Below are 12030 nucleotides of genomic sequence, written 5' to 3' on the forward strand. Positions count from 1 at the left end.
CCGTGAGCTTAAAGGTCCAATTAATAAACGGTTAACGAATGTGTATTTATGACGACGATTTGTGAGACTGGTAAACTTATGATATGTACGATGGTCTTTCGTTCTACACGGTGCATTTCAAGGTCCTGCACCCATCCGTCGGTAAACTGTACCTGGGCTTGTTGCATGAAGTTACTAAACTTCATGAGTTTATGCACTCACTCCAAGAACCGTATGATTATAAATCTGAGCGTGGTGAAAGTTGGGCAGCATGCTGACGTCTTTTGTCCACTCTGTGTGCTCGTGAGGGTCTGACCCTTTCACTCCTTTGATTTTTTCCTCGTATCTTTTCTTTGACTTTTCATCAAGTCTGTCTTTGTACGGTCCGGCATTGTTTCCTTCGTTTTGTACATAACCTTTTTGGGGGGCAAAGAAAAAGCAAGAATTTATTGGAACCGAGAATGAACGTTTTGCGGCGCTGCAAATGCTTGCGTTTGATGCATTGCTTTCATTGTTTTGCCACTAGTACCCGGCATGCAATGCGCGAAAGTCACGTGGTCTGTCAATCTATCGTACAGCATCGCCTCACTCAAAAGGCGCGATGGGTGCTTCGACTTACGAAAGACCCTCGGGAACGAATTCATGTCGTAAGTCGGGGTTTCCACCTGAAACATGCACTATGGAAAACGTCTACAGCTGTTTGTACTTCAAAATCACAGTGATCATTATTGTTGTGAGTTAAAAGTATCACTATCGCTGTTATTGGTAACGGCTTGTTACTTACTTGTTTATTTCGTTACTCCTACATTTAAGCTTTTATTACCTCCAGTCTGCAGCTTTGTGAAAGCTTTGATTTAATTGCATTTTTAGGTAGACTTTAATGAAATCCAATACAGGTGTTCTGCCATGACGTTCAGGAAGCCTGTAATCATCTTTGTCCTCCAACGTTTCTATAAATGGAAAGAACAATAAAAAGTAAACTCCTATGCGTGCAGTGTTGTTTGGCACCTTTAATTAAGATCTCAGTGACAAACACACATGCTGTGCAGCTGAACTTATGCATGCGTGACATTGAAAAAAACTGCATTCACATGTATGAACATTTCACTCTGCGCCTGTTCCTGTAGACTTGTGCAACCTTTGACCCTCCCTCTCTCACTTTCTCTCCACCAGATTAATTTCTGAGTGCAGCGAGGAGCTGTGGCTGTGAAGGAGAGAGAGAGGGAGATGTGAGCATTGTGATGGAAGCATCCCGACTTGCTACAGAAATAGCTGTTTACACAATGCAGTAATTACCCGGTAGACTGCAGGGGAACGAGAGGAGGAGGACACAGCCCATCAAAGCTTTCAGGTCTTTGATGGGCTTCATATATTTGCTTCCTTGCACTCAGGCTCGAGCTCCACCAAACAAGCATCTTGCGTTTTACTGCTATTTGCCTGCAGATTCAAATTTCAAGTCGTCATGACGATAACGACCCCTGATTGTGGGACTAAATGGTACTAAGTGCTGCACTTACTGCAAGTACAATTTTGGGGTGCTGTATACATACTCAAGTATTTCCATTTCCTGCTCGTGCTTCTACTTGGCTCCGTATGGCAGGAAAATGTTACACTTTTTATTCCTCTACATTTATCTAACTGATGATCTATAAATAAAAAGTCAAAGTTTATTTATGTAGCACATTTAAAAGGCTAGTGTACATCAAAGTGCTTCACATGAAACCGCAGTGCGGGCAGAACAAAGAACAAATAGTACAATTATACTTAAAACTGCATTAACACGGCGTGCTGCAGGCCGAATGAACGTCAAACTAATTTGAGAAAAGCTACGTTAAACTAGTGTGTTTTTAAACGGGATTTGAACGATTGAATTGATTCCGATGTCCTGATGTCAGCTGGGAGATTATTCCAGAGTCTAAGGGCGCAATGGCAAATGCACGGTCACCTCTGGTTTTTAAACGAGACCTTGGTTGCATTAGGAGCAGTTGGCTGGAGGATCTTAGTGCTCTCTAAAAAAGACATTTGTCCAGAGCTGCAGAGGCCCTGGAGCAAAACCTTAACTCTAGCCGATCTTCTGACGAGGCGCGACGCAGGGTTCACCCTGGACACGTCAGCGAGCTGTTGCAGATATTTAAGAGTTTGGCTTCTGCAAAGCTGTCTTTATACGGCACTCATGCTGCTGGCACGTGCAGCAGAGTGACGGGTCCTCTGAGCTTCTTCAGTGGTTTAACTGCACAAAACAGCAAAACTGAGAAAAGTGCAAAAACTTTCATTGATGTTTTTCAGCTTTTCTCCTTCAAAAAATATGATTTCAAGCAAAAGTTCTGTATAAAATGGGATATTAACAAAATATTTGCGTGCCTCTCTAAAATAAATAAATAAATAGAAGTATTTTATAGATTTTTCTCCTCCGCTTTGAAGACAAAGGTGGGAGGACCATGTGAAGTATGTGCGTTGGCAGAGGAGCGGTATGCAGTCACGTCACAAAGTCAACACGGGGACAATTTCATTCACAGGAAAAAAAAAAAAAAACACACACAATGGCTTCATCCGCCGATCGTAGCCGATGAGCAAAGACCGTGGGCAGAGCGGAGTCGAGCCAGCGGACATTCCAGGCAAGCCGGGCATTTTTGGATTCGTGTGGTACAAAAAGATGCCTTTCTCTTCCTCTACCAACTAAAAACACTCCCAAGCTCCTTCTTTTATCTCATGCACTGAGATTTTATTTCATGTAATTGCCATTTCCTCCGAGTCTCATTAATAAAACAGACATGAATTCCCAGTCGGCACGGAGCCAGGCTCAAGGAGGGGGTTGCTCAAGGTTGGGTTGGCATGGAAGGGGTTGATAGGTTGCCCGAGGTGACAAATTTATGCTCACACACATAAAAACACACACGCAGCCTCTCCAATCAGAAGCCCCCTTTTGCTCAGAGAGACGGACATCAAAAGCATCGTCCACAGCCTGATGAAGGGCTCGGAGCTGCAGCGTGGCAGATTTAAACCCGCCCTCTCTCACACACACGCCGCAGAAAGTCCCACCCAAACAGAACTATGAAAACAAACCACAAGTGTGCGTGCGCGCTCGAGGCGACCCCTTCTGCTGAGCCGTGTCTGGCTGACCACTCCGGATGAGACGTGACACCGAGGATGAAAAATACAATAGAGACACTCAGATGTGTCAGCAGCATCTGTCTGCGTCTGGGCCTGACGTGTGTCGTCCTCCCTCCTCATTCACAGCAGAGCGCAGAGGCTTATACAAAACTAATGAAGCAGACACGCTGCATTAACACTCTCATGGATGTATGCACACATATAGAGACAGACAAACAAGTGTGAGTGCAGAAGGTGCCATGTGGCAGCTTCATGACCTGCATCTCATCTCAGACCCCTCGAATTCCCCCGAGAAGCTCGCTCTGCTTTTGATATACAAAAATAATTTTCCCAGTCAGGAGGAAAGTCAGGAGGAAAGGCCCGGCGGAGGCCGGCCGCTGCAAGCAAGCAAACCGCTGAATGATTCATGACAAATCTCACTGTAGCTGGGCGCGTTGTTCAAGGAGGAAACTGAACTGACGAGGTTACGTTCAAAGAAGGCGAGGACCCAGCTGCTGCTCTCTGATTGGTTACACACACCATTTCCCAAAGGGCCGAGGGGAGGAATAAAGAGCAGAAACGGCAGGGAGAGGTTTTCTTTACTAACAATAGAGCAGTCTGCCTTTGTGTGGAACAGGTTCGGGTGCAAGTTACAGTAGATGACCGAGCCGAGTGACAGTAAGGTGTGATCCTGCTTAATGCAAATGAAATAAGATCCGTGGATCAAAAGAGACACTGTGTGATTTAAAGTACACTGTTCATGTGTCTGCACCATGAAGAGTGGTTTCACAGCAGACAGTGTCGCCTCTGTTGCATCAGGTAAATTCAGAGGTGATGAAAACCTCGGGACACTCACAGCTGTGTTAACTGTCGAGTAGGAGATACTTGGTGGCGTCTGCCTGGAAACTGAACTTTGTCTTGTTTGTCTAATAGAAGTGAAGCTTATGGTTAAGTTAAGATCTGTAATCAGTCATCTGCCTGCTTTCCTGGGTGTTCAGCTGCTTTTGTTACTGCTTTCAATACCGACGTCATTATTCTAGTCCAATCATCTTCACGCCCACCTTCTTTGAACCAATCAGGCGCCGCTTCTCATGGTTTAAATCTGTGCCCTCCATCATTCACCTCTTCACCTCCACCACCACATCAGCGTCTAGACTCCGGGTGGTCCTGCCTTAAACCCTGTCGGCACCATGATGGTGACACGCTAGCATCACACAGCTGCAGGCTTGTGGGTTGACCTTACACCTTCTGTTGAAATCAGCTTTCTGTGGAGGCCATTTAAGTAGAGTAAACTCACTGTTCAAGAAACCAGTTTGACATCATCTCAGCTTTGTGACACGCCGGCGTCAGCAGACATGGCAGAGTGTTGCATTTAAACAACACGTAATCAATACTCGGGGATCCAGCTGCGCTCCTGCTGTTTATGTCAAATTCCGACCCCACCATCCCAAGTCGAGACTCATCGGAGCGGGCGACTTTTTCCAAGCTTCTATTTTGTCTAATTCTGGTGAGCCTGAGGGGAATCAGTGTCCTGCTCTCAGCTGACAGGTGTGGTCTTCTGCGTTGTGCATTCAGAGATTCTCTTCTGCATATCTTGGCTGTGACGAGCGGTTATTAGAGTCACTGTTGCTTTCCTAACAGCTCCAACAGTCGGGAGGTTCGCTTCTCACATCTGGCATCAACAAGGCATTTAAACCCAGAGGACCGCTGATCACGGATCGATGCTACCAGTGCTTAAAGTAGCTGAAATCAGCTGCTCGTGATTTGAAATGGATGTTTAACACTTGCAGGAGAAACCACACTTTGATTGCTTTTCTTTTCAACATAAGAAGGAAACCTTTTAATGAACACATCTGCTAAATTTTCTTTTGCCTATAAAGAATAGGGAATACTTTTGAAGGTTGAAGTCAGCAGCAATGCGAGGCATGACTTTGCTAATGTTTAACTTCAATATCCTGATCTAACCTTAGCCAAACTGCTTTTATTACCTGAAGCAAACTGTGTACACCCACATGCAGCTCCATCCCTCAAACATGGGTGCAGTGGCTGAACAGAAGGAAGCAGCTCTGAATAAACATCACTCATAGGCTGAACAGCTCAGGTGCTCGCAGGAACTGATATGCAGGTGTGATGTGTTATTGGGGCTGAGTTTGGGGGGTTTTGCATTAGTTGGAGTCTCAGGGTCCGTTCACACTTTTTCAGTCATGGTCTCAGCTTTGTGACAACTTTCCTCATTGGATTTGTAGAACTGCATGGATGTAACTCTATAGAGGTAATTGCTGCAGTACTACTGAGTAATTATATAAACAGACTTTTAGCAACAAAATAATTTTCCCTGCGTGCAGGAAATCCACCCGGCTTTGTCCTAGTCTGGTGTTTGCCGTTACAGCAGTTAGTGGCCTTTTGGTCTTTTGGCAGCGTCTGCCCGTCTCCACTCCCCCACTCCACCCGCCTTCCCCTCATCAGCAACAGCCGCCAGACAGCCAACCGATCCTGCCAGCTCTGGTGGGAGGCTGGCGACTGCTCCGTTCCAGCTCCTAAATCAGAGAGGCTGTGTTTAGATCCCCCGTGTAGAGCTGAGCTGCACTCGCACCGGGAGCGCCGCTGTCTTCAGGATGAACGAAGGACGATGCAATTATTCTCTCCTGTTTATCCTTCAGATTTACGAGCCTGCTTAAATCCTCACCTTCTAGTTACATTTATAAAAGACTATGAAACCAAACCCAGAGAGCTGCTTCTGAACGCCGAGACGTACTCAAAGAAAATCTCAAATAACACCATCAGCAGGACACAAAGGCAGCTCATATAGACAAAGGAAACAGCTTTCGCTTGCTTTGATGGTCCGACTGGAGTGAAGTGCACCGCCTCAGGCTGCAATCTTCGAAACAACAAATCCTCACGCAGAGTTTAAGTGCACCATCAACAAAAGTGCATCTTGTTCACCTGATGTGTACCTGGTGAGAGAATCTCTCAGCTTGCTTTTATTCCCTTTTGATTCGTTGCACATCACTCTGTGTGCAGAAGGGTTCCTTCAGGCATTAAGGTTCCCTTTTACCCTACATATACATGCATGCAGCCATTTACTTGGAAACATGACACATGCTCTCCAGACTTTCAAAAACAACTTTGATAATGGCGAGAAACTTTTACACAAAGCCCCCGGGTCTTTCCAGGGAGAGACTTCGCTTCTTAAATTGCCCACATCTTCACATTCTGACATGAAGGAGGTTTTCCATGCTTGCTGCCAGGAGGCTAATTTGCCTTGGCACCACGAGCATTGGACTACCAGAAAATGTGTTTGAATAAGTGCGTGTGCGCGCGTGTGCGTGGATGGGGGAAGTTCTTTTTAATTCTTTGAAATGCCACAGAGACCTCCCAGCCACCCGCATCAGCCCTGAACAACACTGCATCCTGAAGCACCGATGAAAAAAAGCTGCGAACAGAGAATCACCTTGTAAAATGTTGAAAGGCTCTTTATTGGCTATGAAACAACTGCAAACTGATCGGCTTTGAGAAGTGGGAACAACAGAATGCAGTTTGGCACCGACGTGATGGAAGAAAAGGCTTCAATCACTGAATCACTCATTTCAGCTTATTCACAGAGCCCAGCATACAGACTAACAATAAGACAGCACAAAGATGAGCTCATCCAACAGATTTCCTAAGCACACCTGTTCAACTGCATGTTAGAGGAATAACATCCAATCAGCCAATCACATGGCAGCACCTCAGTGCACTGGGATATGTAGACTTGGGCCTGAATCTGCTGATCGGGGATTTTCCAAACAGAGAATCATCCGAAAACTGGTGAGAAGAAGAGAAAATATGCAAGCGAGCAAACAGCAGTTTATTGTTGCCGACCATGATCATGATCAAATCATCTCACGCTGCTTTCTTTAACATGAACTTAGCATGAATGTACTGTAGCCTCTAACAGAGCACCTTTGGGCTGCGGTGAAACAAACTAATGTGCAGCAGCTGTGAGATGCTGTCAGCATGGAGCAACGTCTCATTGGGACTCCTCGTTGAATCAATAACACAGAGAACGAAGTACCAGCAGGGTGGATCTGGACGTCAGGTTTTTGTGAGCGCGAGAAACCTTCAACCACGGTCTCATGTTTCACCCACTGAAACGTCCAGATGACCAAATCCACATTTCTGAGTATCTAATAATGTGTCCAACTCATCCACTGAACACACTGTACACTGCAATAGCTGCGCCCTTTTTACACACGCTCTCCTCTTATTCAGCTATTTATCAATCAGTGACTTATATGTATATAAGTCATGTATATGTCGTGTCTACTTCTTACTTAGTGTGGTGTCTGTCTTTGTTACTGTTTCTGCTGGAGCACTGTAACCAAAATAATTTCTCCAATAAAGTCTTCTGATTCTGATAAAAGCAATTAAACAACCACATGAGCGCTGATCATCATTGGCTCTCTGATTTCCCCTGAAGCCTCTGACTAACTGTGACAACAGCAAATGTCAGGCTGAGCCGGGCGACGTGTTTTTCAGGTTCCACCGGATGTGCTGAACAGTCCAGGGGAACAAAAGACCCCGGGGGCGCGGGAACGACTCCGCTCTGTTTGCTCTGAAGCCTGCCCCCCCCCATCCTTTTTAAAATGAAGCCCTTCTGATGATGCTCAGACAAACTGACACCAACATCTGAACCAACCATCTAGATAAGTACTGCTTGTGGTCTCGCACTGTGCCCGAGCTTTAAATTACACGCCCTGCTGTTACAGCGGTGTCAGTTTTCTCATCTAATCCTTGGTAAGATAGCAGGTGCATTTCAGACTAAACATTGTTTGTAGTCGAGCGCAAATTTGTCTTGGCGAAACTCCGACACGACAACATGAGACTCTAATGTTTACGCTCCTCTTCAACGGGCTGATCTGTGACAATGGGGGCATTCATCACTTCCTCATATGGCGTAATCGGCACTCGGGCACACGGGAATAAAACTGGACCAACGAGACAGTCGCCGGGCTGTAGCTGACTGCAAAATGCAAATCCTGTGAGCACAAAGGGCGAGTCAGCACAGAGCACGCTTCCTTTATAATCCATCGGAGCCTTTTCGATTCACCTGAGGCGTCTCTTCTAGCAGAACAATAGACCTCCACCTGATCTGATTTCTACCTGGCGTAACCTTTCACCATTCCCCCGACACAGGGACCTTTGTTGATCCCAGATGAAGGATCAGATCAGGTTGAAGCAACAATGATTTTCATTCATCTGGAGCAAAACTTTGCTTATACACATCGTGCTTTACAGCTCGTGAGAAGACGTACAGGCACACAAGCTGTTGCAGGCCAGTGACCTTCACTGTTCTGCTCTTTATCACTGATAACAGTCAAAACCCAAAATACCGCATCCCCCACAAGCTTCCCTTTCCCAGAATGCACCACATCCTGCCAAGAAGGTTATGTAAGCCAAATCTGAAGCAGCCTTGGCTGAGAGACATGTTTTACTGCTGGCTGTGTTCCTGTTATCACCTTGGGTGTTTGAAAAGAGGACAGAGAGTCTGCTTTGTGTCTTTTCAACAAGAGGATCCTTGTGTCAGCCAGGAGCGACGACGAAGCCGTCAGATAAGCAGACATCGAGCACATTCCTTCACAGCGTTAGTTTCAAACACAGCGAGCAGGACAACGCTGAGGATGCAGGTTTAGAAACACTGCGGCTGACAAAGGAAACGAAAAGTCACGAGACGGTTTGGGGGGAAAAGCTGAAAAATGTTTGGGCACAGTGGACCACAAACTGGTGTTAATGCTGGTAGATGTGCACATTTACATGATAAGAAACCATTTCAGAATAATGTTCCTCATGATCATCATCGATTGTACATAATATCACCAGACTCACAATCTGGAGAAATCTCTGTGCGCAGGAGACGAGGCTGGAAATGAATAATGGATGTGCCTCATTCCCTCAGGCACGACTGTCGCTGCATCCACAGATAAGCTTAAAGCAGCCACATGTGAACACGGTCGTCACTGAGGAGGAAAACTGTTCTGTGGTCAGAGGACTCAAAGTTGGAAATTCCTTTTAAAAACATGGACACCACGTCCTCCAGTCTAAAGACGAGAGACACCACCTGGTTTGTTATCAGCTCCCAGTTCAAACGCCTGCATCTCTGTGGTCTGGGGGTGGATTAGTGCCTATGGAATTGACAGCTTGCACATCTGGAAAGGCACCATCAGTTCTGACAGGTATATGCAGGTTTTACAGCAACATGCACCAACATTATGACCACTGACGTGAAGAACACCGATTATCTCTTCATCGTGGCACCTGTCAGACAACTGTGATGGCCAGACGACTCTCCAAAAATGCAGCTCTGGTGGGGCGTTCTGGGTCTGCAGCGGCCCAACGAAGGAACCAGATGAACCAGTGTGATGGCAAACCACACACGTCACCACCAGTAGATTCACTTTAGTTTACTTTGCAGTCACTACTTTAATATTTTCTACTTATTGTTCAATATTGTTTCTTTATTAAATGTATTTATTTTTCCATCACACCGTCCAGTGTTTATATGGCGTGCACACATATTAACACTGCAAGGTCAAAGTTCTGTTTTATGTTAATGCATCTTTGTTTGAGTCACCTGCTGTCTGGCAACGTGCTGGGAGAGCTGAAGAGCCACTGGCAGCCTAATTGGGTGAAACCACATGCTTCATTGCCTGGGGGGGGTTCATGTTTGTTTAATTGTTTCGTATTAGTCGTTCATATGGCAGGTCCCCTGTGTCATTTCAGCAGGTCAGTGTGTCTTATGTTTGTCTGAGGTTTCGTTAATTGTTATTCTGAGTTTAGTTTATTGAGTTGACCTCTTTTATTGGTCTGCCTGTTTACGTTTTTTGGCTTCGTTAAATATATTTTCATATTTTTGGGTCAATAAAACCCTTTTTTGAATTAAACCCTGGTGTTCTTTATGCTTTACTGCTTGGTCCCTGACAACCAGCAACGGCTCACTGATGGGCCTGATTACCACCTACCTACTAAACCACTGCTGCAGACCATGAACAACCTTTCATGGAAACGTTTTCCCTGAAGTCTGAACTATGTCAGCGGGATAATGTGCAGTGCCTCAAAGGAAAATGGTTCAGGAATGTTTGAGGAGCACAGCGATGAGTTTGAGGTGTTGACTCGGCCTCCAAATCGCCCTGAGCTCAATCTAATCCAGCATCTGTGGGACGTGCTGGACAAACTAGCCCCGCCTCCCGATTTATGAGCGAATTTCTTTCTTAAAATGGTAAATTTTCCTCAACAATTTAAACATTCCCAGTTATTTATGGGAGAGAAGACCTTAGAGCAGCTTGAGGGAAACTGTGAAGCTTCATTTCTTTTATTATGAAAGCTCTTTTGCGTTGAAGAAAAGCTGATTTGTTCGTATATGTTCTCTTTGTTAGAAATCAATATGTGACCAAATGTGGGGACTGTCCACTTAAGATGATGTAATAATGCCACAGCGGCGGTGGAGAGGAGGCAAATTATTTTTTGAGTGATGACAACAAAAACATGACTCCAATAGCCATGATGACCTAACGGCTCATTCCAGCAAGCAGCGCACTGAACAACAACCACAGCGACGCAGAGTCCATCAAACCAAGATTAGTCTCAGTGTTTTATGAGCCCGCAGGGATGTTTGTCGTCTGGGCTCTGCGGAGCATCTATTTGTTTAACTCTGCGGTGAGAACAGGCTCTGACTCCTGACTTCCTGCAAACAGCATTACATAAACCGCCTCCGAGCTGTGAATCAGTCGGGCTGAGATGGATTGGAGGCGCTGGATGAGAGAAGAGGGAAGAAACAGGGAGACAGGAATTGGGCAGAGCAGTGGAAGGACTGAGACAGAAACAAAGACAGATTAAAGTGCAGCTTCCCTCCGCAGGGGAAGCAGCCTGGAAAAATAATTGTCGAGAGGAGACAGAGGAAAGCCACTAATGACAGCAGACAATAAAAACTGGCCGCTGCTGCGGCGTCTTCCCAGCCAGAACGACAATAAGGGAGGAGCTGGCGGCCCCGCTGTTAGCGATGTCCACCAAAGGATTGAACAGCCTCAACCGCAGCACCTGAATAGATCCTCGTCTGGGAATAGACTGTTATTAAGTCGCCTAAACACAGGGTCAGTAACACCGCCGCGGCACCTCCGAGACACTGGGAGATGGCACGGGTGCCAGCTAATTGGGTGGTCAGGATTATTTTGACGAGCAGTGAATAAAAGTGCGTATGAGTCAGAAGTATACGCTGCACGTGCGCAGCCAGTAAACACAGTTGCGTGCGCGACAGCAATGATCCAAACGCGCGGCACAAAGAGGACAAACAAAGCTAATTATTTCAAGACTTTATTACTAAATGTTTCTAATTCAGCAGTTTGTGTCCGCAGGTCATTCTAAAAGTCGCAAAGTGAATAAAATAAACGGTACAAAAAAGCATCAGTTTTGCTGTGTGCTACAAACGTCATTAGACACTAAAGTTCACATGACAACAAAGACGCATTCTGAACATTCATTTTCCCTTTCAAGTATGCTACTATCCAAAGTGACTAGTGTAAAGTTGGCAGAGGAAATAAAATAAGTATTTACACGTTACAGGTCCAACAAATGCATTTCAAAATGTTTCCACACACACCGTCCACAGGGACGCCACTGACCGGCCTCCACGTTGGAAAGCAGAAACGAGACTACAGCGAAGCAACGTTTAAGACTCGAGTTGATCCACAAGGCAGCCTTCATCTCCCCGCTGAGGTTTCGTTAACGTCTCGGACCTGGAGCAGAAGCGAAGCACTCGAACACGAGCTGAAAACAAATACAGACCGAAGGAAACGTCCCGAAAAGCGTGACAAAGCTTAAGTGGCTTTTTCAGCTGAGATGATCTTCATGATCGAGTCTCACCTGCTAAGTAACCACCAGAGTAAGCTGGCTGATGAACCTGTGAACTTGCTTGTTGTGCCAAACTCG

The sequence above is a fragment of the Simochromis diagramma genome, unplaced genomic scaffold, assembly GCF_900408965.1.
Source record: "Simochromis diagramma unplaced genomic scaffold, fSimDia1.1 OVJJ01000419.1, whole genome shotgun sequence".
Lineage (NCBI taxonomy): Eukaryota > Metazoa > Chordata > Actinopteri > Cichliformes > Cichlidae > Simochromis > Simochromis diagramma.